Consider the following 26315-nt stretch of genomic DNA (forward strand, 5'->3'; position numbering starts at 1 on the left):
ATGTTCAATTATAATCTATTTCAGTTAACTTAGACAGAGGGTATCTAATTTATAAGAATTTTCTAAGTGTCAGAACTTCACTATGCATTACAAATAAAGGCCTCTCCTTTGGCCTTCTCCAGAGATTAAAAACAATGCTTCACAGGAAAGAAAACCAACCCATTCAAGCCAAAGGGATCTGCACATTTAATATGAGTCACCTGTACCAACTGTGATGGACCGTACTGACAAGAGTCTGTTGAGAATGCCATTTCTAAACAACAAGATTTTGCTCAAGACAGAACGGAACAGAAAAATAACACAACAGTATTGCGCTCCACCTCCATTGGTCCACCAACATGTTCCTGCTAACCATAAACACTTGAGCATAGAATAAGTATAAGAAAACTGAACCATATATATATATATATATATGATTTTTTTACCTTTATTAGACATTCCCATCAATGTCCAAGAACATCATCGTTCAAGTTTTCTTGTGAGCAGCAATAATGTTTATCCTAAGATGAAAAAACACAGAAAAATATGTAAACTCAGAGACTGCCTACTTTAAATCTAGTAATTAACAGTTTATAGAAGGAGATAAAATAATGGAAAATGCAGGAGAGTTCTTCATGGCAACTGTCAAAGACAGCTAACAGTGATAGTTTGCCTAAAAGCCAAGAAAACCAGTAGTAGATGGCTTTCTTGGATCTTCCTTCTGAAGATTTTTTGGAATATAGGCTGGCTCTTTTGGAAACAGACTTGTATTCCGTGCAGTCCTGGCAGGCAGCCACTATATATCTTGGAAAAGAGAGGAAAGAATTTTTTCGTGTGTCAGAAATGTGGCCAAATGATTTAATGACTCAGAGTTTCATTTTCCTCATCTAAAATGAGGCTGATAATACCTGCCCCATAGTCCTGTGATGAGGATTAAGTAGATGATGTGCAAAGCTGGCCCCACATTGCCTTGCACACAGCAGACACTGCATATACACTAGTGCTCCTTTCCTCTACGATCCTCTCCCCCACTGCCCTTTGCTTCTCTTGTAATTACTTCCAATACCTTATCACAGGGTTTGTTCCATGATATTAAAAAAAAAAAAAAAGAAAAACATAAAATATCTCTATGACTTCAAAATAAAAGTGGGAAGAAAAGAGATGACATCAATTTCACATTTAATAATAGGAACAGCTCAATGATTGAATGCTCCCTATGTGCTAGGCCCTGTACTAATAATTTTATATCAGTGATTGCTTTAGCCCTCACAACAACCGTACGGAGAAGGTGCTATTAGAAAACTGAGGCATGGAAAAGTTAATTCCCTCCATTCAGACTGCACAGCTCCAAGGTGGTAGAGCTGGGATTTGAGTCCATGGGGTCTCACCTCAGCCTCGTCGCCTTCACCACCCCTTCACACTGGCTTCACCGTACTCTGCACCACGGGACTGTCATGTGCTCCAAGTTATGTCACACACTCCATTTTTCTCTCTCTTCCCTTTCCCTTCCCCTTCTTTCCTTTTCCTTCCCTCCTTTTCTTTTCCTTTCCTTCAACCTTTATTTTTAATCTGAATTCCTCTTTTGCTTATTTTGTTCCCCTGTTTTGCTATGACCAACTGGGACAGAATATTTATCACTATAGGAAGACTGAGTTATCTGTCTGGGGTCAGCCTTTTACTAGCTGTGTCACTCAGATGAGTCATTAAACTTCCATGAACCTTGAGGGTTTTTTTCTCTATAAAATGAATGCATTAGACAAGATGATACCGGAAGTCCCTTTCCAGTTTACTGGTCCTTTCACTGGCTCCTTTGGAAGCCGTCTTAGATCATGGTGATGTCAAGATCTTCATGGATATATAACAGTTGTGGACTCTAACATACTCACAAGTTTGCTTGCTTTAGCTGAGGCTAAAATTCAGGGAAGAGATGTTTATATTCACCTACACTATTTACAGAGCTTACAGATGAAGATACTGAAGTTCAAAGAGGATAGGGAACTTACTCAAGGCCACACAGAAGTGAAAGAGCTAAAATTTGAAACCAAGTTTATCTGTCTAAAGCCCAGTTCTTTGCAATATTCAAAAAAGTACTAACCAGAAAAATTAACTGACTCAAACTGGCCTCATTTCTGAGATGTGAGTCAAAATTTAGGATGGTAATAATAACTATAGCCAGTATACATTGTGAGCTTGTTATGTGCCAACAGTGATGTGGGAACTTTACATATATTATCTCACTTCGTCTTTTCCATCAAACCAAATGCCAGGTATGATCATCATCTTCTTTAGATAAATGAGAAAATTGAGGCACTAGGACTAACATTCCTCGCCCAAGACATAGAGCTAATAAGTAGGGGATCTCGGACTTGAACCAAGAGCAACTAAAAAGCTGGCTGAGGTTGATTTATGATGCTCACTAGCACGTGGCATTTAGGTTTCATTGTCAAGTTCATAAGCTGAGGTTGTGAATACCAGAACGGAAAGGTGGAGAAGGTTAGTGTGAGGGTGACCATAAACACAGCCTTGTCGTTTAGGAATTCACAGACTCCAGGAAAGGAGAAGAGAAGGATTTGTTTTAGAAAGATTTGCCAGAGACTGCTGAGACCTTGCCTCCTGCACCGTCTCCCCATTAAAATAGCCAGCTATTGTATTTCTGTCTGACAACGAGAAAGAAGTGACAAAGTGCATTTCAGGGGACGATGTTTGTCGGTGAGGTGTGCAGCATATCCTTCACGCTTAGGGAGTCAGACCTGTGTGCGGTCTACCCTTGGGTGGAGGGAAACGGAGCTCCAAGAAGAAAGCGCATAAAGGAAACGGTCAATGAGTGAAAGAAGTCTTCTATAGGCGGCTAGATCCAGATTCACCCAGAAAAATTGCTTTCCAGATGCATTCAGAACACGAAGACATGATTAGGATGGAGAAGGCATTCAGGTCTGTTTGGCTTCTGCAGAGGATTTGTTTGTATATTCTAATTGCATCATCATTTAGCTTTATTTCATCTGAAACCTGGCTGCCAAATGAGCATATTGATTACCTGTCACGGTTGCATATTTCTCAATTACAAGCCATCAAGGCTTGTAAAATCTCAACCACATCAGGACCCAGGAGTGGATTTTAGATTGACTGTGAGTCCCAGCAACAAGGCTGGCACCTACCAACTACACAAGCTGCCTTACTTAAATGTCATAACCCCCTGCAAGGTAGACATAATTGCCTTTCTATCCCTTCAATGAAGAAACAGAGGCTCAGGACAATTAACAACCTTGCCCAAAGCCACACAATTAGTAAGTGGTAGAGCAGGGATTTGAACTCATGTGTAACTTCAAATTCCATGGGGCTTTCCGCCACATACAGGCAGTGAATGCACTGGTTCAAAGTGTGGACTTTGATGTCATGCTGCTTGGCTTGAAGTCCCAGCTCTGTCTCTTCCTAGCTCTGTGATCTTGAGTAAGTTTCCTTTTTTAAAAAATTTTTATTGAAATATAGTTGATTTACAAAGTTGTGTTAGTTTCAGGTACACAGCAAAGTGAATGTGTGTGTGTGTGTGTGTGTGTGTGTGTGTGTGTATATACATATGTATTTTTTTAGATTCCTTTCCATTACAGGTTATTACAAGATATTGAATATAGTTCCCTGTGTTATACAGTAGGTCGTTGTTGGTTATCTATTTTACATGTAGTAGTGTATATATTTTAATCCCAAATTCCTAATTTATCCCTCTCTCCCCCTTTCCCCATAAGATTGTTTTCTATGGCTGTGAGTCTATTTCTGCTTTGTAGATAAGTTCATTTGTATCATTTATTTAGATTCCACATATAAGTGATACAATATTTGCCTTTCTCTAACTCACTTTGCTTAATATGATAATCCTTAGGTCCATCCATGTTGCTGCAAATGACATTATTTCACTTTTTATGGCTGAGTAATATTTCATTGTACATATATACCACGTCTTCTTTATCCATTCATCCGTCAATGGACATTTAGTTTGCTTCCATGTCTTGGCTATTGTAAATAGTGCTGCTATGAACATCGGGGTGCAGGCATCTTTTCAAATTACTGTTTTCTTTTTTTTTCTGGATATATGCCCAGGAGCAGGATTGCTGGGTCGTATAGTAGTTCTATTTTTAGTCTTTTAAGGAACCTCCATACTGTTCTCCATAGTGGCTGCACCAATTTACATTCCCACCAACCATATAGGAGGGCTCCTTTCTCTCTACACCCACTCTAGCATTTATTATTTGTAGATTTTTTCATGATGGCCATTCTGACCAGTGTGAGGTGATACCTCATTTTAGTTTCCAAACCATGCAACCAACAAGGGATTAATTTCCAAAATGTACAAGCAGCTCATACAGCTCAATATCAAAAAACAAACAACCCAATAAAAATGGGTAGAAAATCTAAATAGACATTTCTCCAAAGACAACATACAGATTGCCAACAGGCACATGAAAAGATGCTCAACGTTGCTAATTATTAGAGAAATGCAAATCACAAGTACAGTGAGTAAGCTTTTTAACATCTCTGTCTCAGTTTCCTCTTCTGTAGAGCCAGGGAAATAATATTTCACAGAGTTCCCAGGATTAAATGAGCTACTATAGGTACAGCATTTAGACTAGTGCCTGAGATGAGGAGTGACCATTTTTTCTACATCCTCTGAATGCTGTGAAAAAGAAACTATAAATCTTTGACCTTCAAACACTTGCAGTAGGCACTCTATATTTCCAAAGACTTTGCAACGATTCAATTTTCCTCACAGCAACCTAGCCCTTCGGGTCAGACCACTATCTCTCACTCTCAGACTGAGATGTGAGGACCCACTGTGTTGAAATATTTTCAGTTCATACAATTTATGATCCTCCTTATTACATCTGAAGACACGCATAATAATGCTATTTATTTGTATTTATCCACATGCTTTGGATACCTTTGGTCTACTCCTCACCGTAACCTCACACTTAGGTGCTATTACCTCCATTCCACAGATGAAGATGACACGGGCCATGCAGTTGTGAAGAGTTGCCTAAGTTCACATAGCTGGTGTATAGAAAGACTGGGATTTGAACCGTCATCTGAACGTATCCTAAATTTGTATGCTTGCCTCCAAATGGTGATACTTAACCGCTGATGATTTCTCCTTGTCCCCGATGTGAACTTCTTTTAAAAAATATTTTTTTGGAGTATAGTTGATTTACAATGTTGTGTTAGTTTCAGGTGTACAGAAAAGTGAATCAGTTATACATATACATATATCCACTCTGTTTTAGATTCTTCTCCCATATAGGCCATTACAGAGTACTGAGTAGAGTTCCCTGTGCGATACAGTAGGTCCTTATTAGTTATCTATTTTATATACAGTAGTGTGTATGTGTCAATCCCGATCTTGCAATTTATCCCTCCTCCCACACCCCCTGGTAACCGTAAGTTTGTCTTGTACATCTGTAACTCTATTCCTGTTTTGTAGATAAGTTCATTTGTACCTTTTTTTAAGATTCCACATATAAGCAATATCATACAGACAAATATCATATGATATCGAGGTGAACTTTTAAACATTGGGTGAGTTTCAACCCACCCATCTGGCATCTTACCTGATTTTTACCTATTGAACACATGTTTTACAGAACCCTTTCTACATTCCACTTTACTGGGTGTTACGTGGACGGAGATGAACACAGGCACCACCTCTGCATCAAGCTCACAGCCTAGGGGGGTGATCTACAATTACACACTTGAACTGTCCTAAGAAGGAAATGACAAAAATGCAAGGATGGAGAAAATTGAGGGCAACAGGCCAGTGGATGGCACAGGGTCTCTCTGAGAAAATGTCATTGAAGCTGAGATGACAGTGTGAAGGAGGCAACATGTAATGAGTGGGGGAGGGGTCCTGGCAGAGGAGGACCTTGTGCACAGATCCTGAGACAAACAGGAGCATGGGAACTGGAAGAAAACATGTGGAGTGGGGGAGAACAAGAAAGAGGAGGGTGGAGACAGGGGTAGGGATTTGTGCAGGAGGCTGGAGGAATGGGCTGAGGCCACATCATTCAGGGTCCAGTGGGCCACAGTGAGGCATCGGGTTCTGAGTCCTACAGAGCCTTATATAACCTTTGTTGGTAGAAGGTCATCCTCACATCTCACTGTCATCACATCCTTACTGATCTGTTTCCCTGGCAGACCGTGAGCTTCTTAGGAGCCTAGGACAGTGTTCAGGACAAAGCTCACATTCAACAAACTGAATGAAAGAATAAACAGCATCTGATGACACTGCAGTTCTATATGATTCTTATTGCAAGACAGATATAAGAAGACTGGAGTAAAATAAGAAATGAGTGTTTTTGTTCCTGGCTAAGAATCAAATCAATCAGATATATTTACATATATATTTGCATTTATGTAGAAACAGGTAGGTATTATGTATTAATAATTATGGCTGACATTAATATTGAATAGTTTGGCACTGGGCTCAGTGTTATACATGCAAACTATTTAATTTTCATGACAAGAAACACAAAGTAGTTACTGCTAATCCCCATTTGAGAGAAAACAACAACAGCAAAACAACAAAAAGCCAGGGCAGTTTAAATAAATCACCCCCGGGGAACAAAAGTAGTATTTAACAATGCTAGAACTTGAACCTGGTCTACATACTTTGCAACTTCATGAGATTTATCCTTCAAGGTAGTTATTCTTGGAATGTTTTAAAGTTTAAAAATTGAAAAGCAATTATACTCCAATAAAGATGTTAAAAAAATTTAAACATAATCTAAAGTAATTGTCATTGAAAGGAAATGAGTAATAGTAAACACCAAAATTAGAAACATAGAATTTTTAACAATAATTAATGGTTAATAAAAATAGAAAATTTGATAGAGTCATTAATAATGCTTAGAAACGAATACTGAAAAAAAAAAAAAGAAAGCACTCAGTGCATTAGAATGGTGTTCTACAGATGCATTTGTTTTAATTTTCTTTATTTTGATCATGTTACTTTATATTACACAAAAATTAGTAGGAAAAGGGAAGCAATGGGAGGTAATTTTCTAAAAATGGCTGACTAACCAGCTGGCTGAACAAGTCAATATTTGTATTCTTCATTCTTTTTCTATTACTAGTCCTAGTTGACCTTAAATAGAAGGTCTCCTTTCTCCCCCTGCTTTCTGAATAACTCCTATTCATTCTTCAACACCCAGATCAAATTCCTCTCAGCCTGGGAAGCCCTTCTTGGCCTTCTAGGGTCCTACTATACCACATCCTTTTCTTTCCTACAGTTTACAAAATATTGTTGCATATTTTTTTTGTTTTATTCAATGCACAAACCTAAGCCCTACACTTAGTAGGTTGTTTATAAATAGCTGTTGAGTAAATGAATAAGTTAATTATTCTGTCAATCATCCTCTTTTAATGCAAAGGCTGCCAGGTGGTAAACAACCAGAAACATTTACTTATTCAGATGTGTCAGAAACCACTCTGGACACTTTGTTCAAATGACTACATCTAGTATCTGTAACAACATTTTTGAGTATGTACCTCTATTTCCATTTAATAGATGGGGAAACAGGCTCAAAGAAGATAAACTGTTCAAATTAGCAGGAATTAATTTAGCTTTCCTGAGGGAGACAGGACGAGTCATGGAAAAAGAGTATTGCTGATTTGAAGAGAGATTTAAAAAAGTAAGATGAAAAGATGCTGAGTAGCATTTGCAGTGAGAGTCTGAGATGAAATCTCTGCTCCCCTGGCCCTGGTTTCTCTGTGGGGCAGGTGAGCATAGAGGTTAAGATCATGAGGGCTGGGGCCAGCCCACCTTGGTTTGAATCCTAGCTCTACCACTCTCTACATATGTGACCTTGGGCAACTGAGTAACCTTTTTGAGATTCAGTTTACCCATCTGTAAAATGGGGATCATAATAATAGCATTTACCTCACAGGGTTATTATCAGGATGGAATGAGGTAATATGAGTTAAATCGTCCTTGGCACTTAGAAAGCTTAAGCATGTGAACTATTATTATTCAATGCTTTCATCAGGAACAAAGAAACAGACAAAGTTACACATTAAATAATGAGTATTGCCTTGTGGGACACAGACAAACTGTGGCCTGACCAGAGGAGGGTAAGCAGAAAAGAGGAAGAGTGTCCATATACTGAAGGGGTCCTTGAAAACGTTATTAATTGTGGAAGCAGAATATTCAGGAAGGACATGGCGGCTGCTAAGTAGGCAATGCTTACTCTCTACAAGGGAATGTGCCAAGTTCTCAGCACCATCACCTTGTTAACCCTCATAAGACCACCATGAGAGAAGGCCTCTTTTAAACCTTTTCTTAAATTTCATACTATTCATTTTACGCTGAGGAAAATTAGGGTCAGATCACTGATATGACTTGATCATGGTTACAAAGTAAGTAGGCACAAGAGCTGGGATTCAAACCCAGATTTATCTTGTTCCAAAACTCATGTCCATAGCACCATGCTATGCTGCCACCCTACCGGTCCCCTTCTTCCTCCTGAGGGTTTGTCAGGAACCAAAGTCAGGGGAAGAGGAAATTAATTTATTCTGTGTCATTCCAGAGGGCAGAATGAACATAGCATATAAGGAAGGAAGTTTGGTTCAACATTAGAAAAGATCTTTAGCTATAATGAGGCACCTGTGGCATCAGGGAACTACCTGAAGGAGTCAGACAGGCATTGAATTTTACCTCCATTTCCTACCAGCAAGGACTATATATGTACTGACATTCTCTAATGCTCAGTTTTCTCATCTGTAATGTTAATAAAAGAATCCTTAATTCACTTGGTTGTTTGGAGAATAAGATTATGTACGCAAATTGCTGATCACCAGCATGTGTTTGCTCCTTCCATCTACCCCATTGTTTAAACAATTAGAACTGTTCGATAATGCAGTGGGTGGTATTGATTTGTATTTCTATTACCCGTCCCTGGAAGTGTGTAAGCAAAGGGTGATGGCAAAGTGATCAGGCTCTGTAGTGCCAACTCCAACCTCAATGGAGAGAAGAACTTCAGAGAACCTCCAGTCCTAAGATTCTATGAAATTAGAAAGAACAGATAATAAAAGGTGATGAGAAAAGAACAGATGATTAAAAAAAAAGGATTCAAAATTATCTTACTCATTTGATCAGGGTGTTAACATTAAGACTACAAAATTGAACAGAGGTAAACATAAAAAAAAAAAAAAGATTTTCATTTAAATGTGAAAACAACAACAGAGCAATAACAGAAACACAATCTTGCTTGTAGACAATGGGGCGGTAGGGTTTGGTCCCGATGCAAGTGAAAACGTGCTGGGGTGTTCTGTCTATCACCAGCTTAATGTTCAACGCGATGTCTAAAACAAAGAGCGACAAAGAATAACCTTAATTATCTAGGTTGCATTGCAGTTTTAGAGATTCAGGATCTATTAGTAGAACTGTTGGTGCAGGAGGGAGTGGACTGCTTTGAGAAGCCTTCAGAAAGCAAAATGAGACAAGGAGGGAAAGTTATAGTTAAAAATGTAATGATTTGTCCAAATTCCTATTGAGAACCAGGAATAGATACCATCAAGAAGACGTGATTTTGAATCTTGACCACATATCTTAATTTCAGCCTGAGACGTGAAACAAAGGAATTCACCATTAGAGCCAGTTTTCTCATCTCTAGCATGGAGATTTTTCAATACCTGTCTGAAGGAACATTGGAACAATTAAGACCATGTACACTAGAAAGACCGAAACGATGCCTTTCACAGAGCAAGTGAAGAGTTAGTTCCCTCTAACCCCTTCCTAATTCCTCATGTCCTCGGCTTCCTCCCCAATGCCATGTCTCCCCATCCTGCGTCTGAAAGGAACAAGTGAATTTCCACCAAACTGCTCCAAACATTTCATCAAAGTTTCCCCTGACTTAATATACCACTCCTGGAAGATAAACACTGGGTTCTGTCAACAGAGGCAGGCTATGCATCCAGAGAAGACAGTTCATAGCAATTTTGTCAGCAAAATTGTAACAATAAAGGCCCAAACAACACTTTGTCTCCCTGTCAGTTGTCTTGAAAGGGCAGATTACTTTTTCCTCAACCTTGGCACATCCATTTAAGGTAGACTTACAAGCCAGGCAGGTGTAAAGTGCAAGCTAGCATTTGTTCACATTAGCAATTATCAATGGAAAACTACACAAATGCAAAGGCTTGGCATTACGGTTACCCTGGCAACCATCAGTCTGCTGAGGCCCAGCGGAGGCGGACGTGAAAGCTTGACATCATTGCCCTGAAAAAAAATGGCTTCTCTTTCTCTATTTTCCCTGGTTACTTTTTGTGTTTGTCATTGCAAGCCCCAAAAGAAAAGACTTCTTATCATCTGCCTGGCATTTGGGAATCTATCTAAGACTTAAATTGACAATTGCATGTTTTTGATGAATAGGTATTGAGCACCTACTATGTGCTAGGCACTGTACAAGATAAGCCACTTTCAAGCTAGAAAAATAAATTTATTTTTCCTTCCTTCCTTCTTTTTTTGCTTGCTCCTTTTTTCCTTTCCTTCCTTCATCCATTCACTCAATAACATTACTCAGGGAATCATGTGGGCCAGGCACTGTGCTTGACACAGCTGATGCAGAGATGCATAAGAACTAGTTCTTACCCTCAGGAAGTTCTCCATGTAGTTATACTGATAAGCCATAAGAACACAAGACCCATAGGTGAAGGCAAATGCGGCTATAAGAAAGGCAAAAACAATCTCGCCTAAGGATGTTACGAGACTAACCAAAGAAAATGCTTCAGAGGTTTGAAAAGGTAGAAGTAGAATGCAAAGTATTATTCATGCTTTAATCTATTCACTCATTTCTTTACTTACAGATTTGTGGATGATCTACTTGGTAAAAGAAGCCCAATGAAGAATAATGAGTTTGGAAAAGAGAGACGTTAAGAAATAGAGAAAAGATGGCTAAGGATAGGCTGGGAAAGGACTCAACATTTACTAGGCTCCAGCTACAAACCAGATACCACATCTGATCTAATTTGACATTCAAAAACTTAGTAAGACCGTTGTATGCTTTTTTTCTCTTCTTCCTCTTTTTCTTCTTCTCCTCCTTATTATTATTGTTGTTGTTAATCCCATTTTACAGATGATCAGATGAGGAAACTGCTGTCTCGGGGAGGCTAACTCACTTGGAATCAACAATGCTTGCATTCAACCAAGTGTCTGATTCAAAGCCTGTGCTCTCGTTGCTATGTCATGAGGGAGTGAGAAAATGCAAATTCATGAAGTAGAGACAGAAAGAAATGCACCAGAAACATGGCACCTGAGGAAGTGATGATAATACTTGGTGGCACTCATGGGTATCGATTTCCTCTGGAAGGCCTCGACTTTGAGATATTTAACCTTTAATTTAGCAGAGACTCTGACAACCAAATAATATCAATTGCCTCTTGACATTGTTTCGAAGTTCCATGACAATCTCCACAGAAAGAGCTTTCAAAGAGGCTCAAAAATAAAAGGAGAGGTAACATTAGCGAAAGGAAAATAATTGTTTCAAAAATTGAGCTGCATAGCACCATCAGACACGTGGTCCACTGAAGCCACACACAGGGACAGGGTGGGGAAAGCAAGGCAGGAACTGGCCCGGTGCTTACTTTATGGATGAGAAAACTGGGCTCAGGGGAGAGAGTGACTCCTCTAAGCTCACATGTCTCTTACTTGATTAAAACCACAAGGTACTTCTTTTTTCATATCTATTAGCAGAGAGGAGTTTGCCAGTAAATTTTAACTTAAGAAACTGTGGTCGCGTATCGTTGGCAACCAACAGTTTAGGCCCAGAATTAGTATTGTAGGATCTTACTACTCAAAGTGTGGTCCAGGGACTGGCAGGGTTACCTGGAAGCTTGTTGGAAATGCAGACGTCCTGAATCTGCATTTCAATGAGATCCCCAGGCGATTACAGTTTGAGGAGCCCTGAGGAGAAATGGCATATGCTATAGAGAGAAGATGGGCTTTGGGGCTCAATTCACCTGGGTTTAAATCTCAACACAAATATCTGAGTCATGAGCATGATTTGGACAGTTAGGGAAGAAAGGGAAAAGCATTCAGGGAGAAACAGCAGCTTGGGTGAAAGTACAGAGGTGTGACTGTTCAAGGAACAGCAAGTGGCTTGACACATGGTCTGATGTTCTTCCCCAATTGTGAAGATAAGCTAGAAACAGGACCTAGGAGCCAGGATGAATATTCAACTGTTATTCTCTGGTGAATGGAAAATAAGTAATGCCTAATACTACAACGACAACGAAAACAATTCTTTGTATATATTATCATAGAGTTTAACTGTATCTGACACATAGGTACTCGATAAATATTTGCTGACCGACTGAATCAACATAAAATATTTTTACACCCATTTTCTCATGGGGTACTTCCAACACCTCTGAGACATAAAAAGAGCGGGAATTATTTTCTGCATTCTCATTACTATCTTCCTCCATTTTCTAGAAAACCAAAGTTTGCGTGGAGAAAATATCCTGCATGAAATGATACTTCAGTAAATTAGTTCTCAAATTAAAGTCTTAGGACTCAAAAACACACCCTCTTTTTAGCCAACTAGGCCTCAATTCTTTGGCTTCATACTTTTGTCAGTTCACATCTGAGAGCTCATCCTGAGAACTAAGTACACACAGAGAATGAGGGAGTCAAAAGTTGCCCCAGTGTGTCATGGTTACGAGCCCTCTTCTCTGCAGAAGTCTACCACGTGGCTTTCTGTGCTACCAATCCGTGTGCCTCCCAAAGGTGGAAGAGCGGCCTCTGCTAATTGGAGCTAACAAGCTTCTGTGCACATCTTGCTCTGTCATCGTGGTTGGCACTGTGTCTCCAGATAACCGAAGAACAAGTCTCCCTTCCCCAGTTTTGGTTGTAGCTCCTGGGTTGTTTTCCACTCAGAGATAATTACATTCTTGGGACTTAAAGTAATTCAACCTATGGAAAGACTTACCAAGAGAGGCAAAAATGAGCAAAGCAAACAACTTAGTGACTCACAATTTAGTAGACTTACTAGGAGGCCACACGTCAGCTTTCTAAAGCCTATTTCAGGTGACTGATGGCTAAAGGTGCCTCTCTCAAGTAAATAACTAGTGCCTGGAAAGAACAAATTCCCAAGGTGAGGAATGGTGGTTCTAGAAGACTCTGTGGTATAATGAAAGACCTGGACTTGGGAATCAAACTGAAACAAATGGTCAGTTCTGATATTAATACCACCACCACTCCCCACTAACTAACTAACATTTACCAAACACGTACGCTGTGTCAGGAAGAGTGTTAACTGCTTCCCCAGGCATTATTTTATTTAATCCTCACAACGATCTTATTATTATCCCTGTTCTGCAGCTGAAGATGTAAGGTCTTGTGTTCAAGAGGCTTCAGAACCTGTTCCAGTCAAACAGTTGTAAAGAGGTGTAGTTTCAAATCCAGTCCCACCATCTCTAGAACTCACTCACTTGACTATTACATTATGTGCCTCCTATATAATTTTGATGACTTAGAACCATTTATTTAGCCTCTCAAGGACATGGTTTTCCCAATTTGAAAACAGGAAGGTGATGCACACAAAGATCAATAGCTAATGTATATGAAAGTGCTAGAAGAGTGGATGGCACACAGTAGGTACTCAATAAATATTAACATTTTCCTTCTTTCCCTCTTGAGAAGTCCTAGAAGGAAAAAAAAAAAAAATTAAAAGACCAACCTGTTATCTAAACATCGGCTCTGTAATGCTTGTAATGGTTTTGATTACAAATAACTTCATTTTCTCTGGAGCTAGTCAACAGGATTTTGAGTTCTCAGACTAGCTTTGTAGGCAGTTCTGACGGGAGCATGAGATCTGTTACAGAACACAGGAGCTCTTTTCTTTCTCCCCCAAGTGGGAGTTAATAGCAGTTTAGTGCCTGAAAGATTCTGTGGTGCTACACGCTTGCTAAGTCCCACCAAAATGCTATTGACAGGCTTGGCAAAGCAACCTCGATTTGGAGTGCCTCTGATGTTTACTCTTAGCTTTAGATCGGAGTAACCTGTAGCAAAGTCTTCAGCGTCTTCTTGACTCTTTTCCCTTCCATTTACTTCACTTTGAGAGAGAGAAGTAACACAAAGGAACCACTGCCAGAGATTTTTCATACGCAGCAGTAAAATGCAAGGAACACTATCTAGTTTCCAACTTTGCTGTGAGAAGCAAATGAGATAAATGCTGTTGCATGCCTAACTCATCGTAAGTGGTAACTAGTCCTTAGTCCCTGCTTTCCAAGGTCTTAAGAAGTCACAAAAGGGTCGTGAATGAGCTCTTCCATTGCTTCTAGAAAGGTTTAGCAGATCATCATTCCAAATAAAATGTGTATGTAAAGGATTTTCCTAGGAATGCCTATTCTGCTGTGCAAATGAGGGAGTCCAAAGATAGCTTTTCCATTTGAAGATAAGAGCTGATGAATGAGATGATGGCCGGCTCATTTTCAGAAGGTTCATGAAAAAGCTTCATAGAGACCAGTTACTAAATAGAATTCAAGGAGAGGTTCTAGCAGCGAGAAGCAGTAAGTCTAGAGAAGGGGTACCAGGGATCTGTTTGCTCTCATTAAATACATGGGCAGTTATTCTAAGAAGAAGAAGCCAAATTTGGAAGACACTTCTTTACAATTGACAGAAGTAAAGACAACTGAGTCATTGAAACACAGCTATAGGGTATGAGACAAGGTGAAAGAAGTCTTTCTGAGTAATGTGAGTGGTTACATCCTAACATAATTTAATAGGTAGGCCAAAACCACGTACCCCCCGAAATGTACCTGTAACCTACTAAGAAAGAGAATTGTTAAGATTTTTGCTTGATCCCCAACTCTGCCCTTTCAATACTCTATGACCTTTGAAGCGTCTTGAACCGCAGTTTATTTCTCACTTATTAAATGAGGATAATGATTAAATGAGGATAATGCAGAATGTGACTCTTTACTTGGTGCTTATTATGGTGAATTTTCAGCTATTTTTTAGATGTGATATCACTGAAGTCTCTATAACAAATGTCTGAGGTAGCTCTCCTATTTCTGGATTTTATATGAAAAAACTGAGGCTCAGATACTCAAGTAACTCGCAAAGCCCCACACTTAGCAGAGCCTAGATGGGTGGCCCAGATTGTCTGATTCTAAAACTTGTGCTCATTTCACAATGTGACACTACTCTTCTCAGAGAACGGCATAAGATAATGAACACAAAACAAAGTGATGTACCTGGCTCATCACAGGCACTCAATAAATGTTGGTTGAATCTGAGGCCAAAATGATGAAGTACCACCCATCTTGTATTATACACCACATATAATTAACTTTAAAGTGACATAGATGGCTTGGCAAACACACTATGAATGGAAAAGTAGTTACCATGGGAGACTAGACACTCCTTCTAAGATCCACCCTTGTGCAAGGTATTTCTAAACTCTTCCTGGTGAACTATAATTGGAATTTGAAACACCAACCATGATTTACTTGCCTTGGGCTTGTGTATCAGAAAGATCTGAAGGCAAATCCCATCTCCACTCCACACTGAGCTGTGCGAGCTCATTTCCCCTCTGTGTCAATTACTGTCAAGAGCAATAACAATTTCTTGCTTGTTGTATTTTTGTGGCTGTTAAATGAAGTGATGGATAGGAAAGCATCCTTAACACAGTGCCTACATGGTAACGATTCAAATACTACCTGTGCCCTGAATTTTTTCTCATGTTCTCTGATTCTTACTTGTGAAAACTATGGCTCTGAGGTTCTGACAGATGTCCTGACCTTTCCAACAGTCTGCTTCTTTTTGTGATATGATTCACTTGTCATTTTGGAACGTAATTTAATTTTAAAAGTAAGATATTGTGTGTACCTGAGATCCAGTTGAAGTCATTCAATCAGAAAAAGGTCATGTTAACATATAAATATTGAAAGGAATGATAATTAGGCAGGGAAAACAGCAAAACAAATTTAAAAGGCATGGAACAATTTTTAAGTGTTAACATCCCAAATTGTGATGATTACACATTTAATAGTTTGATTTCAAGCCAGACTTCTGGTGTAAAAAAGAAGGAAAGGATTTACTTTGAAGCAACTCCAGAAATATACATACACACACTATCATACATGTACATGGACACAAATGAATGACTCTGTTATTTGGGGATGTGGCCATCATTAATGATTCTCACAGAACCATTTACTCAAAAAACTTCTAACAAGTCCCCCCCTCCCCCCAAAAAAAAAACAGCACTAGAAAGAAAACAGGGCACCATAATAGAATGTATTTCATTCAGCAGTTGGCAAATCTCAGAGGTTCAGCAATCTGATCTAGATGTTCATATGAAGCCCTTCAGTCTGAGAAAGAAATCTTTGGAAAACAAAGCACAGGCTTTGTGATCTACAGATCAAGCTTTGAATCTATCATTCATTAGCTGTGCAAGTGGTGTAACCCCTCTGAGCCTCTGTTTTCTCATCTGTAAAATGGGGATAAAATTAGCATGTGTATTATAGTGTTATAGCATGTGGCACATAGTGATTAATTGTAAATGTTATTCCTCTGCTCCTTTCTCCTTTTCTGAGATGCCAGAAAATACTTATTTTATCATGCACATTGACTAATCCTTTTAAACACCTGTGCTTAATGAGTAATATTCATGTTTAATGTTACACGATTTTTATGTAACACATTATTTAGCATGCAAAACACTTCCACATCATTATCTAAATTGGTCTTCATCAAGACCCTGTGAGTGAATTAAATGAAGATACTAATACCAATTGGGCAAATGAACAAACAAAGGCACAGGATACAGGTTGGAGGAGATCCATGACTAGACCCTAAGTCTCCCAGTTCTTAGAAACATGGTATTTCTTCTGCTTCTAGCCATGACAGACTAACTGGTACTACACCTGTCTTCCTACTGAAAAATAAAACCTACAAAACTGGACAGATTATACAAAGACACTGTTTTCAGACACTGGACAATAGGCAATGCAAGACTGTGGTCCTTGAGAGATGAAGCAAGCCAAATATTCGCTCTAGATGCATTTTCACCTAGAAAATGCCTAGCTGCATATTCTGCTCTGAGCCCAGCAAAGTGGAACCCAAAAGAGAGCATGGCTAAGAAGAGGCAAAGACCAGATTTGGGACTGCTGATTATTCAAACAGGTATTTGAGAGGTTCATAGTAATTGAGAGGCTGAATTTGTACAGGGGGTGAACCACAGAAGTATGAGTGAGAGTTCCTTATCATATGTTAGGCTGTGCATGATCAGAACAAGCATAGAAGCCTAGAAGAGTAGCTGCTGTAGAGCTGAGAACTAAATAGAAATCATCATGGTTGCACAGGGCAGAGGATGTTAAAGTTTTGTCCCATCCAGTGTGTGGACGTTGCTTAGCATCCAATTGAGAACAAAAATATGTAGAAGAAAGAAAAAATAAAGAGCAGAAATCAATGAAATTTTAAAAATAATAGAGAAACTAAACTAAAATTCAGCTCCTTGCAAACATTAATAAAATTGATAAACCCCTAACAAGACTGTTAAAAAAAAAAAAGTTTTTAAAAAAGAAGTAAATGAGACAGTTTTTACTCCCTGCTCTTTTCACTACACTATCTGTGTCATTAATGGAGATGGAGATCCAGAGGCAGGACCTTCGTTAACAACTTATGACTTCCCAAGATCCTTTCCCATGGACGAAAAGTGCCAAAATTAGAAAAAAAAAATATTCTAATAAGGCCATGAACTTCTATGGCATCATACATCTGGAGCACTCTTCTACATCATCCCTTGGGGATCTCATAGCTCCCCTGCAAAGAAGGAAGAGCAGATTTCCAGCTAACAAAGAAGCTAGTGGAAGCTCACAAATGCCAAGTGTCATGGCCAAGTTCAAACACCTAAAAAGGCACTGAGGCAGACAAGGACCACATTTTAACTTTTATTTTTATATTTTGAAAAAGTCAGAAAAGTAGTTAGTACTGAGGACTTTTCCCCACCATCTATTAGTGATCATACTTGGCCAAGAATGATTCTGTTTCTTTGAAGATAATTTGTTTATTATAATATTAAGGGAAGAACATTTCCATTACTGTAAGCAGTCATCATGCACCAACAAAGAGGGCCCTTTGTCTCAGCCAGACTACAAGTTCTTCTCTTTTTAGTTTCAAATTAAATGGAAAATAAAAGTAAACTTCAGGGGTTGCTTAACAACTAAAATGAAATGTAAACATATATGAAACTAAAGAAAATTAAAACTCAATCTAAATTTATTTCAGTGAGCTCATTAGGCAATAGAAATGAATGAAACTGTAACAAGGTAACATGAATCACCAACAAAATAACATATCAATAATTTTTAATTAGCATATTTTTTGTAATCTAAAATAATTTCATTCCTGTTTCAAAGGAGTCCTTTCAGCTGCTTTTTAATTTTTGTTTTGAATTCAAGTGATAAGGATCCTAATTACAGTTTGTTTTTCAGTTAGGTTTTTTTTTTCCCCCCTGTTTTAAGAGTAAAGGAAAGGAGAAAGGGAAGGTCATATTTCTGACCCAAGATAGACCTTCAGTAGAAAGGAGGTTAGAACTTTTGGCTCTGGTTCTGAGGTATTTATTCCTGGAAGTCTTTAGTGTATCTAGAAGATACTAATCCCTTGTCATCTCTAATTCCCCCTTAATCTAGTTTTTATTTCAAATCACATGCTGGAGCCAGATTGTTTGGGTTCAAATCATCACCAGTTGTGTGACCTTGAGCAAATCACTTGACCTGTGTGGGCTTTAGTTTTCACCTGTATAGACGGGCTGCTGTGAAGACTGAATACGTTAAAATATGTAAAGTGCTTAGAAGAGTATATGGCTTCTTAAGCATTTGCTATTGGTATTATTGTTATTACTCAGTTTCTTCCCAACCTGCTTCTCCCAATTGCCTGATACCACCTTAATTCATGGAGGCCACTGGTTAAATCATTAAGCCCTTGGGTTTGGCACCAGAAAATTTAGGTCTGAATTCTGGCCACACTACTCATCCACTGTGTGATCTTACTCTACCTTTCTGAACTTGAATTTCATTCCCTTTAAATTGAAGATAGATTTTGTTTCTGTCTTGGAGGTATGTTTTTCCACTTTGTTCATGCTATCCTATCCCTTGACTCCATCTACCCTTATTCTGTTCACTCATTCAGGCAGCCTTGACTCAAAAGCTGACTCGAAAGCTAACTCCAGTGTACAACTGTCTCAATTTCTCCCTTTGTGGAGTTCTCATAGCTCTATCTCTGTCTATTTCTCCTATTTTTATCTTGGCTTACAGCTGTTTATGAAGTTAACATACTTCTTTTCTGCTAGTCTACAAGCTGCTTGAGGGTAATATCAAGTGATATTATCCTCAATCAAGTCACTATGGTGATCAAATTGTTTGGTTCCATAAGACACAGGCTCCATGGAAAAGACCGTGGGTGCTGCAATAGAAATTAAGTGACCTCAAGCAGCCCTTAAAATGAAGAGCTATGCCATAGCACCTTGTGTCAGGGTCACATACATCACTTCCCAACTTCCCTGTTCAGATCTAAACTGTATCCCATGGCAAGAACAACCTTCTTCAAGTGTTTCATCTAATCACTGACTTTCAAGATCCTTTCCTATTTTAGCTTCTTTGTTTTTCACCTCCTACCCCCTCCTTCATGTTCAAATCCAGTGGAAGAGGTTTGCTAATTTCTTTCTTGGACCCTCTCATGCATCCATTCATCCATCCAATAACCAATTATCACTCACCTATAATATAAAAGATACTATACAGGATGCTAAGAATATAAAAATAATAGCACACCTTCCTAGCCCTCAAAGAGGTATTGAGGCAATTTGGTATAGAAAAATTCAATCCAATTAATTTAAAATTGATTGAGCATATCTGGTTCTGGGGAGTGTGAATATGAGTATAATATGGGTCTTGAGCTTACAAGCCTAGTGAGGGAAATCAACCTTTAGAGAAGACTTGTAAGTGTGTCCGTTGAAATGTAAATATTGGGCAGATACAGAATAAAATGTGTACTCTGTCACATGAGGACTAGGTAACCTGGATAAGTTTCTCAGCTGCTCTAATATTCATCTAATATTCAATATTTCTTACTTGTAAAATGGGGTGTATAAGTATTGCACAATGTCGCTTTGAGCACCAAGCAAGAGCATGTGGATAAAGTACTTACTTCTTATATGGCAACTATTTTTAGAATTCTTACGGTATATTGTTCTTGCAGAGTCACTGTGAAAAGCAAATGGGATAATGGATGAAAGCATCCAGCGCATAGTAGGTGTTTAATACTTGTTAGGTTCCCTCTTTTCCGGTAACTCATTTGGTCAGTGTAGGTTCCTTATTATAGCCTCTAAAGGTAATCCTTTAGGAGCTCTTGACCTCCTTCTGATTTTCTCTCTCCCCAGGTTTCTGTGTGCAGCAGTTCATTCTTGTTGTCATCTGACTCCTACACTATCGTTAAACACTTGATGGACTATAGTCCTTATCACAGAGTGAGACAAGACCATCATTCCAACTCCAGGCAAGTCAATACCACAAAGTAATCCACTGTGGCCCCCACCTACTGGACCCCATGCATGCATTGCTACCCTAAGCAGCAATAATAGATTAAGGTCTGATCAGAGATAGCACATTGTATATGTGCTTTCAAAACAAAAGTTACAGAAAGAAGCAGAAACTCACCCTTGGAATGGAAATTGGGAAGTATGTGTCTCTAAATTTATTTTTTTTTATTTATTTTTTTTGCGGTATGCAGGCCTCTCACTGCTGTGGCCTCTCCTGCCGCGGAGCACAGGCTCCGGACGCGCAGGCTCAGCGGCCATGGCTCACAGGCCCAGCCGCTCCGCGGCATGTGGGATCCTCCTGGACCGGAGCACGAACCCATGTCCCCTGCATCGGCAGGTGTACTCTCAACCACTGTGCCACCAGGGAAGCCCTAAATTTCTTTTAAACCAAACAAAACCTGCCTCTTCAAGTGTATCTTTTTCATTCTTTTGTTCATCAAACATTTACTGAGGATGTACTATGGGCTTAGACTTGCACTTAGTGATGAAGAATCAGAGATGGACAAGGCATTATCTCAGCTCTCAAAGACTTCAAAATCTAGTAGCAAAGACCAACAAAGAAATATTAAAATTCACTTAAGCAATATAAGAGAAGCATATACAAGTTGCTGTCTGCAGCTCTATCTGGCCACACGAGGAAAGGTTTCATAGAAGAGGTAACATTTATCTCTTGCTTTAGAGAGTGAGTAGGAGTTGAACCTGTTTTATTTAACAAACATCTATTGAGCAATTGCTATATACTGGAAATATGCTAAGTTTTGAGCTACAAGTAGTAATACGACACTGTTTGGACTACGAAAGGAGCTCACAGCCTAGTGGCTGATCATGCAGTAATTTCCAGAGAGAGAGAAAAGGAGAGTAGTTTGAAACCAGACTGGTACCTGCTTCAAAGAGATCTGTAAGCCATGCTAAGGTACTTAGAAGAGAATGTGGATGTTAGTTTTTTTTAGAAAACAGACAACCATAAAGGTGTGTCAAAGTGGGAGTGAAATGAGTATATGTTGCTATCTCCATTCCTAAATGGGAGAAAAGTGATCTAGAGCAACTCCTTTAAGTGGACTTCATAAACCAGCAGCACAGCATCAAGTGGAGCTGCTTAGCAATGCAGAACCCCAGGCTCTGCTCAGAGCTACTGAATCCGGGTCTGCATATGAACAAGATCCCCAGTGAGCATAGGATTCATCAGCACGTTAAAGACTGAGAAGCATTTCCCTTGGAGTTCAAGCAACATATTCCTGGCCACACAGCTGATTTGTCATCAGACACAGATCTCCTGACCTTCCATCCCAATGCTCTTTTCACTTCAATGCCCATTCCAAGTATTTCTATAAGCATTTAACTGTGGTGGGGTGGGGCAGGACATGCTAGTTTCCAGTCACTCCACCCTTGAAGAGAGAGATCATGTCCCTCTGTCAAGGACAAGTCTAATGAGGAATCCTCCTGGCCAAAAGAGATTTTGGCAAAAATAATTAGGGTAGTCAGACTCCACCACACCAGTGGTTGTTACGATTTTAATTCATGCATATTCCCAACAGATATTTTGTACTAAAAATAGTCTATCTTTAAAACAAATAATAATAATAATTTTTAGTTTTGATGGAATTTAAATTAAAGACATTGCTTTCAAGAAGAACAAGTCCAAGGTGCTACATGCGGCAGAGGAGAGGATGACAATGACGGTACCCGTGGGGGGGCATGTGGCAGTGAGAGGGGAGTGACAGAAGGACCAAGACAGGGGACAGGATGGCACTGATGAGAGAGAGCATGTTTTTGGCAGAGGAAGGTGAGGCTCTCTCATGAGTCTTGGGGTGCTTAAGAGTGGCTGGGGACACAGAATTTAAAATAAAAAGGTTGCCATGAACTATATTTTCTTATGATCCCTCTAAATGTTTAAGAGTTAAGTAAAACTTGGAATTTCTGTTCAGGATAAATTTCTTGACATATGTTAATACTCCGGCACTGAGCCTGGTGTTTTGTTTTACACAAGATTAAAAACAAAACAAAACATTTCTCTTAAGGCTCTTATTTAAATTTGGAGCTAGTTTGTAAGGATGCCCCCTCTCCTCAATGAACCATGCCTCCCAGACTCATGTCTTTGTATAGCCTGATCTCTTTAGATCTAGGCTGGCCCCCTGACCAGGAGGAGTGATGTTCTGTGATTCAAAGCCTAGAATTTAAGAAGCCTTGCAGCTTCTGCTTGTCTCTTCTTATGAAACTTTAATCAATTCCATTTAATCTTTTCACATTCCTATAAAACAGACAATATCCTAAAACCATGTATTACAATGAGGAACAAAACAAATAAGATGGCTGCTCTCAGAGAGCTCATGATATGTGCCCTCTACACCATCTCTCCCAGGCATCCTTTTCCACTTCCCTGTGGTATTGCCTCATGAAGGTTAGACAGGACCTTAACACTCCATACCTCACCTTGTGCACAGCCAGCTAGAATTCTCCCTAACTCAGGATTCTTCACCTTCTAGTACCCTTAGCATTTTGCTACTCGTGACCAAATCAATCACCCTATAATACCATTTATAATATATAATATATATATTATATATAATACTTGTCTCCTGTCAAGAAACCAAAGTGATACATCAGATGTGTCTATAGACTTCATCAGGAATAGGTGAAGTTAGAAGGGGTTGACTGACTAAGAACCACTGGAATTCACTGAGGTTGTCAGTGAGGTTAGGATAGTAGGCATCATTCAGCTTAAGAGCTAAAAAGTTGGGAGACAGAGTGTACGGTCTGGATTTGATACAACAGAATAGAGAAGTCCCCGTGATGAGCAGGTCCAGGTCCAGAGGATACCCAAGAAGAATGTGGCTGAAGTCAAGTGGGACCAATGCCACTGAAATTTGCAAAGTTTAGGAGGTGATAACAGGATGCTGTGTGTGCCATCCACTAATAAATATGTCTTTGTAAAAAACACCCTATATGATGACAAGACTTGGGGTTTAGAGTAAAATTATGAGTCAAGTAACGGGTATCTCTGTTGAGTATGGGGAAATGACCAGGAAGACAGTAGATAACCCTGGAAGATATCCGAGATGGTAAAGTAAAATGAGCTTTGAAGGAGGGTGGAGAAGTAATGAGTTAGGAGAAGCTCTGTGAAACTAGAAGGATTTGAGCCTCTTTACCCTCAGGCCTGGGATGTTTGCTCACTAGATGCAAAGAACTAGATTGGGATGTAGCAGCAAAAAGTAGCCTTTAATTAGTCGTGTCCTTGGAAGGGAACTTCCTGAGGGGATACAACACTTCCCCAGAATCGGAGCCTACAGAGCAGTGCTAATGGTACATAGATGATTTTTTCCTCCACACAAAACAGATTTGCACTGTCACTTTCTTGATCACACTTATGGAAATTCAGTTTCACAGCCACCGTTCACATGAAACCCCCCCCCCCCAAAACCAAAACAAGAATCTTGGAGGGAAAACAAAGTAATTGTTATTACTGCCAAGCCACTGATTCTTGGTATTTTTAGTCGCTAGTTATTACTAAGGTGGCTACCTTGTGATTTTGCTCATTTGTGCTGACATTTGTGCTGTCAATTGTGCTGACATTTCTGTCTTCAATATATCCATCATTAGAAGGCCAAAAATAGAAAAGAAAGAGTGAAGCAACAATGTTACTGTATGTTGTCTACTTCTTGATAATATTCCTTTCAGATCTTTGGTTTAATTTGTTTCTTGTAATAAGCCTGAAACCTTACAAGCACAAGTCACTGGGTGAGATTTTTTGGAAACAGACTATCCCAGCCCCAGAGATGATGCTGAAGTAGGTCTGGGGTAAAGCCAAAGAATTTGCGTTTCTAACAACTTTCCAGGTTATGTTAATGTCGCCAGTCCAGGAACCCCACTTTGAGAACCACTGCTGAATACATTTCAGGGGCTATGTGAACAGATCTAGTTACGTAGCCTTAGGCAAGGTATTTAAACTCTGACTCAGTTTCTTTGTCAGCAATAGAGGAATATAAACAATAACTTCCTCTGGACATGGTTACAAATGATTAAAGGAATTAATGCATGTGAACTCTCTTTGTTAAGCAAAGGCCATAAAATATTAAACTCCCTCTATTCTAAAGTGGGAAATTCGAGAGGAAAATTTGATTCACTTTTAAAATGTGAATTATGTGTTAATTGAGAAGGGTAGGAAAAGGGCACTGAAATTAGATCCCAATTTTCAGACTCTAAGTTCAATGATTTCTTTCCATAATCCCTAAACAAACACATAGGCTTAATGGAAGTAGCTCATATAAAAATATTTGATTCTGCTATTGCTCTATCATTTATTTATTTACTGTTTTTACTTCACCGAATGACTGAAGACTTCCATAGTTTCAACCACTAGCCTGTTCTCCTTATGGGGACTACAGATTTATATGGTCAGCTGCCCTACTTCATTCAACTGGCTACTCTTAACTATTTCACACACACCTTAAAACAATTAGAAAAATTCAAATTCTTGATATTCTTCCCCACTTCCATACCTAGACTCCCCCACCTCTTCTTAACGGCTCAAGCCAATTTCCTTTCCCTCATATCTCTCATTTATCCAACAGTCAGCAAGTACCTGCCACCTTCATATCTTCCCTGAAATACTACAATAGTCTCTCAAATGGTGTCCATATTTCTGCTTGTTGTCACTGAAGCAGTCAGAGTTACCTTTTAAATAGGTGGTTAGGTGATGTTTCTCTCTTTTTTTTAACAACATTCAAAAGCTTCCCATTGAAGTCAGAACACAATCCACACTCTTTCCCATGGTCATCAGGTCCTGCCTGCCTACTCACCAACTCCTTATTGGACCACTCGGCCCTCTTGCTTACCACCTTCTCATCATTTTGCATTTCTTTCTCTGTTTATCCTAAAGCATTATTTTTTACTGTTTTTTAAAGTAATAAATAATAATATTTGATAAGTACAAAAGAATACAAATGACAAGTATGTAAGTTATTAAGTAATAAACACAAATGAACCCACCACACTATTTAAGAAATAGACCCTTTGCTCTTTCTTTACATTTCTCCTTATCCAAATTGCTCATCCCCACACCATCACCACTCTCAGAATTTTTCTACATTTTTGTTTATAATGTCATTGCTAAAAAAGTTTTTACCATATCTAGATCTATATTTATACCTGTATCTATATCTATACCTATATCGATACTTATGTTGTTTGCTTGATTTAAAGCTTTATAAAAATGGTGTTGCATGGTAAGTAATCTTCAGCAATTTGCTGTTTACCTTACACTTTTTATTCCTAAAGTATATCCATTTTGTTGCAGTCACCATCAATCTCTCATTTCCTCTGCAGATAATATTTCATTGTGTGAGTATACTACAACTTATTATACAGCAACTCATTTTGTTGTTGATGGTCATTTGGGTTGTTTCTACTTTGTATGAACAATGCTGTTATAGGCTTCTTGTTTTTGTATATTTCTCTGGTGCATATAGGTAAGGTTCTATGCCTAGAATTGTAATTGCTGCATTATGAAGAAAGCAAAAGTTCTTTACACAATGGTGCCAAATTATTTTCCAAATGGTTCTGTCAATGTGCACTCCCATAGCAGTATATGAGTTCCCTTTAAATCCCAGATATTTCAACCCTTGGTATATTAGAATTCTTATTTTTTGCCAGTTTAGTAGGTACAAATTAGTATCACAGTTTACTCAAAAATTATGTTTCCCTTTAATAATAAGATTGGGCATATTTTGTGTGTGTGTGTGTGGGGGGGAAATGCAT

The 26315-nt window shown here is 38.9% G+C and overlaps 1 long non-coding RNA gene across 1 annotated transcript in view; it reads right to left on the reverse strand.

The window, feature by feature from the left end:
* Positions 1–424: 424 nt before the first annotated feature.
* Positions 425–26315, reverse strand: part of LOC137231334 (uncharacterized) — a 260868-nt gene continuing 234977 nt past the window's right edge. The window contains exon 3 of the long non-coding RNA XR_010946461.1: positions 425–500. This is a non-coding gene — a long non-coding RNA (uncharacterized lncRNA). The remainder of the gene's footprint in view (positions 501–26315) is intronic.

This window comes from Pseudorca crassidens, chromosome 9, assembly GCF_039906515.1.
Source record: "Pseudorca crassidens isolate mPseCra1 chromosome 9, mPseCra1.hap1, whole genome shotgun sequence".
Classification (NCBI taxonomy): domain Eukaryota; kingdom Metazoa; phylum Chordata; class Mammalia; order Artiodactyla; family Delphinidae; genus Pseudorca; species Pseudorca crassidens.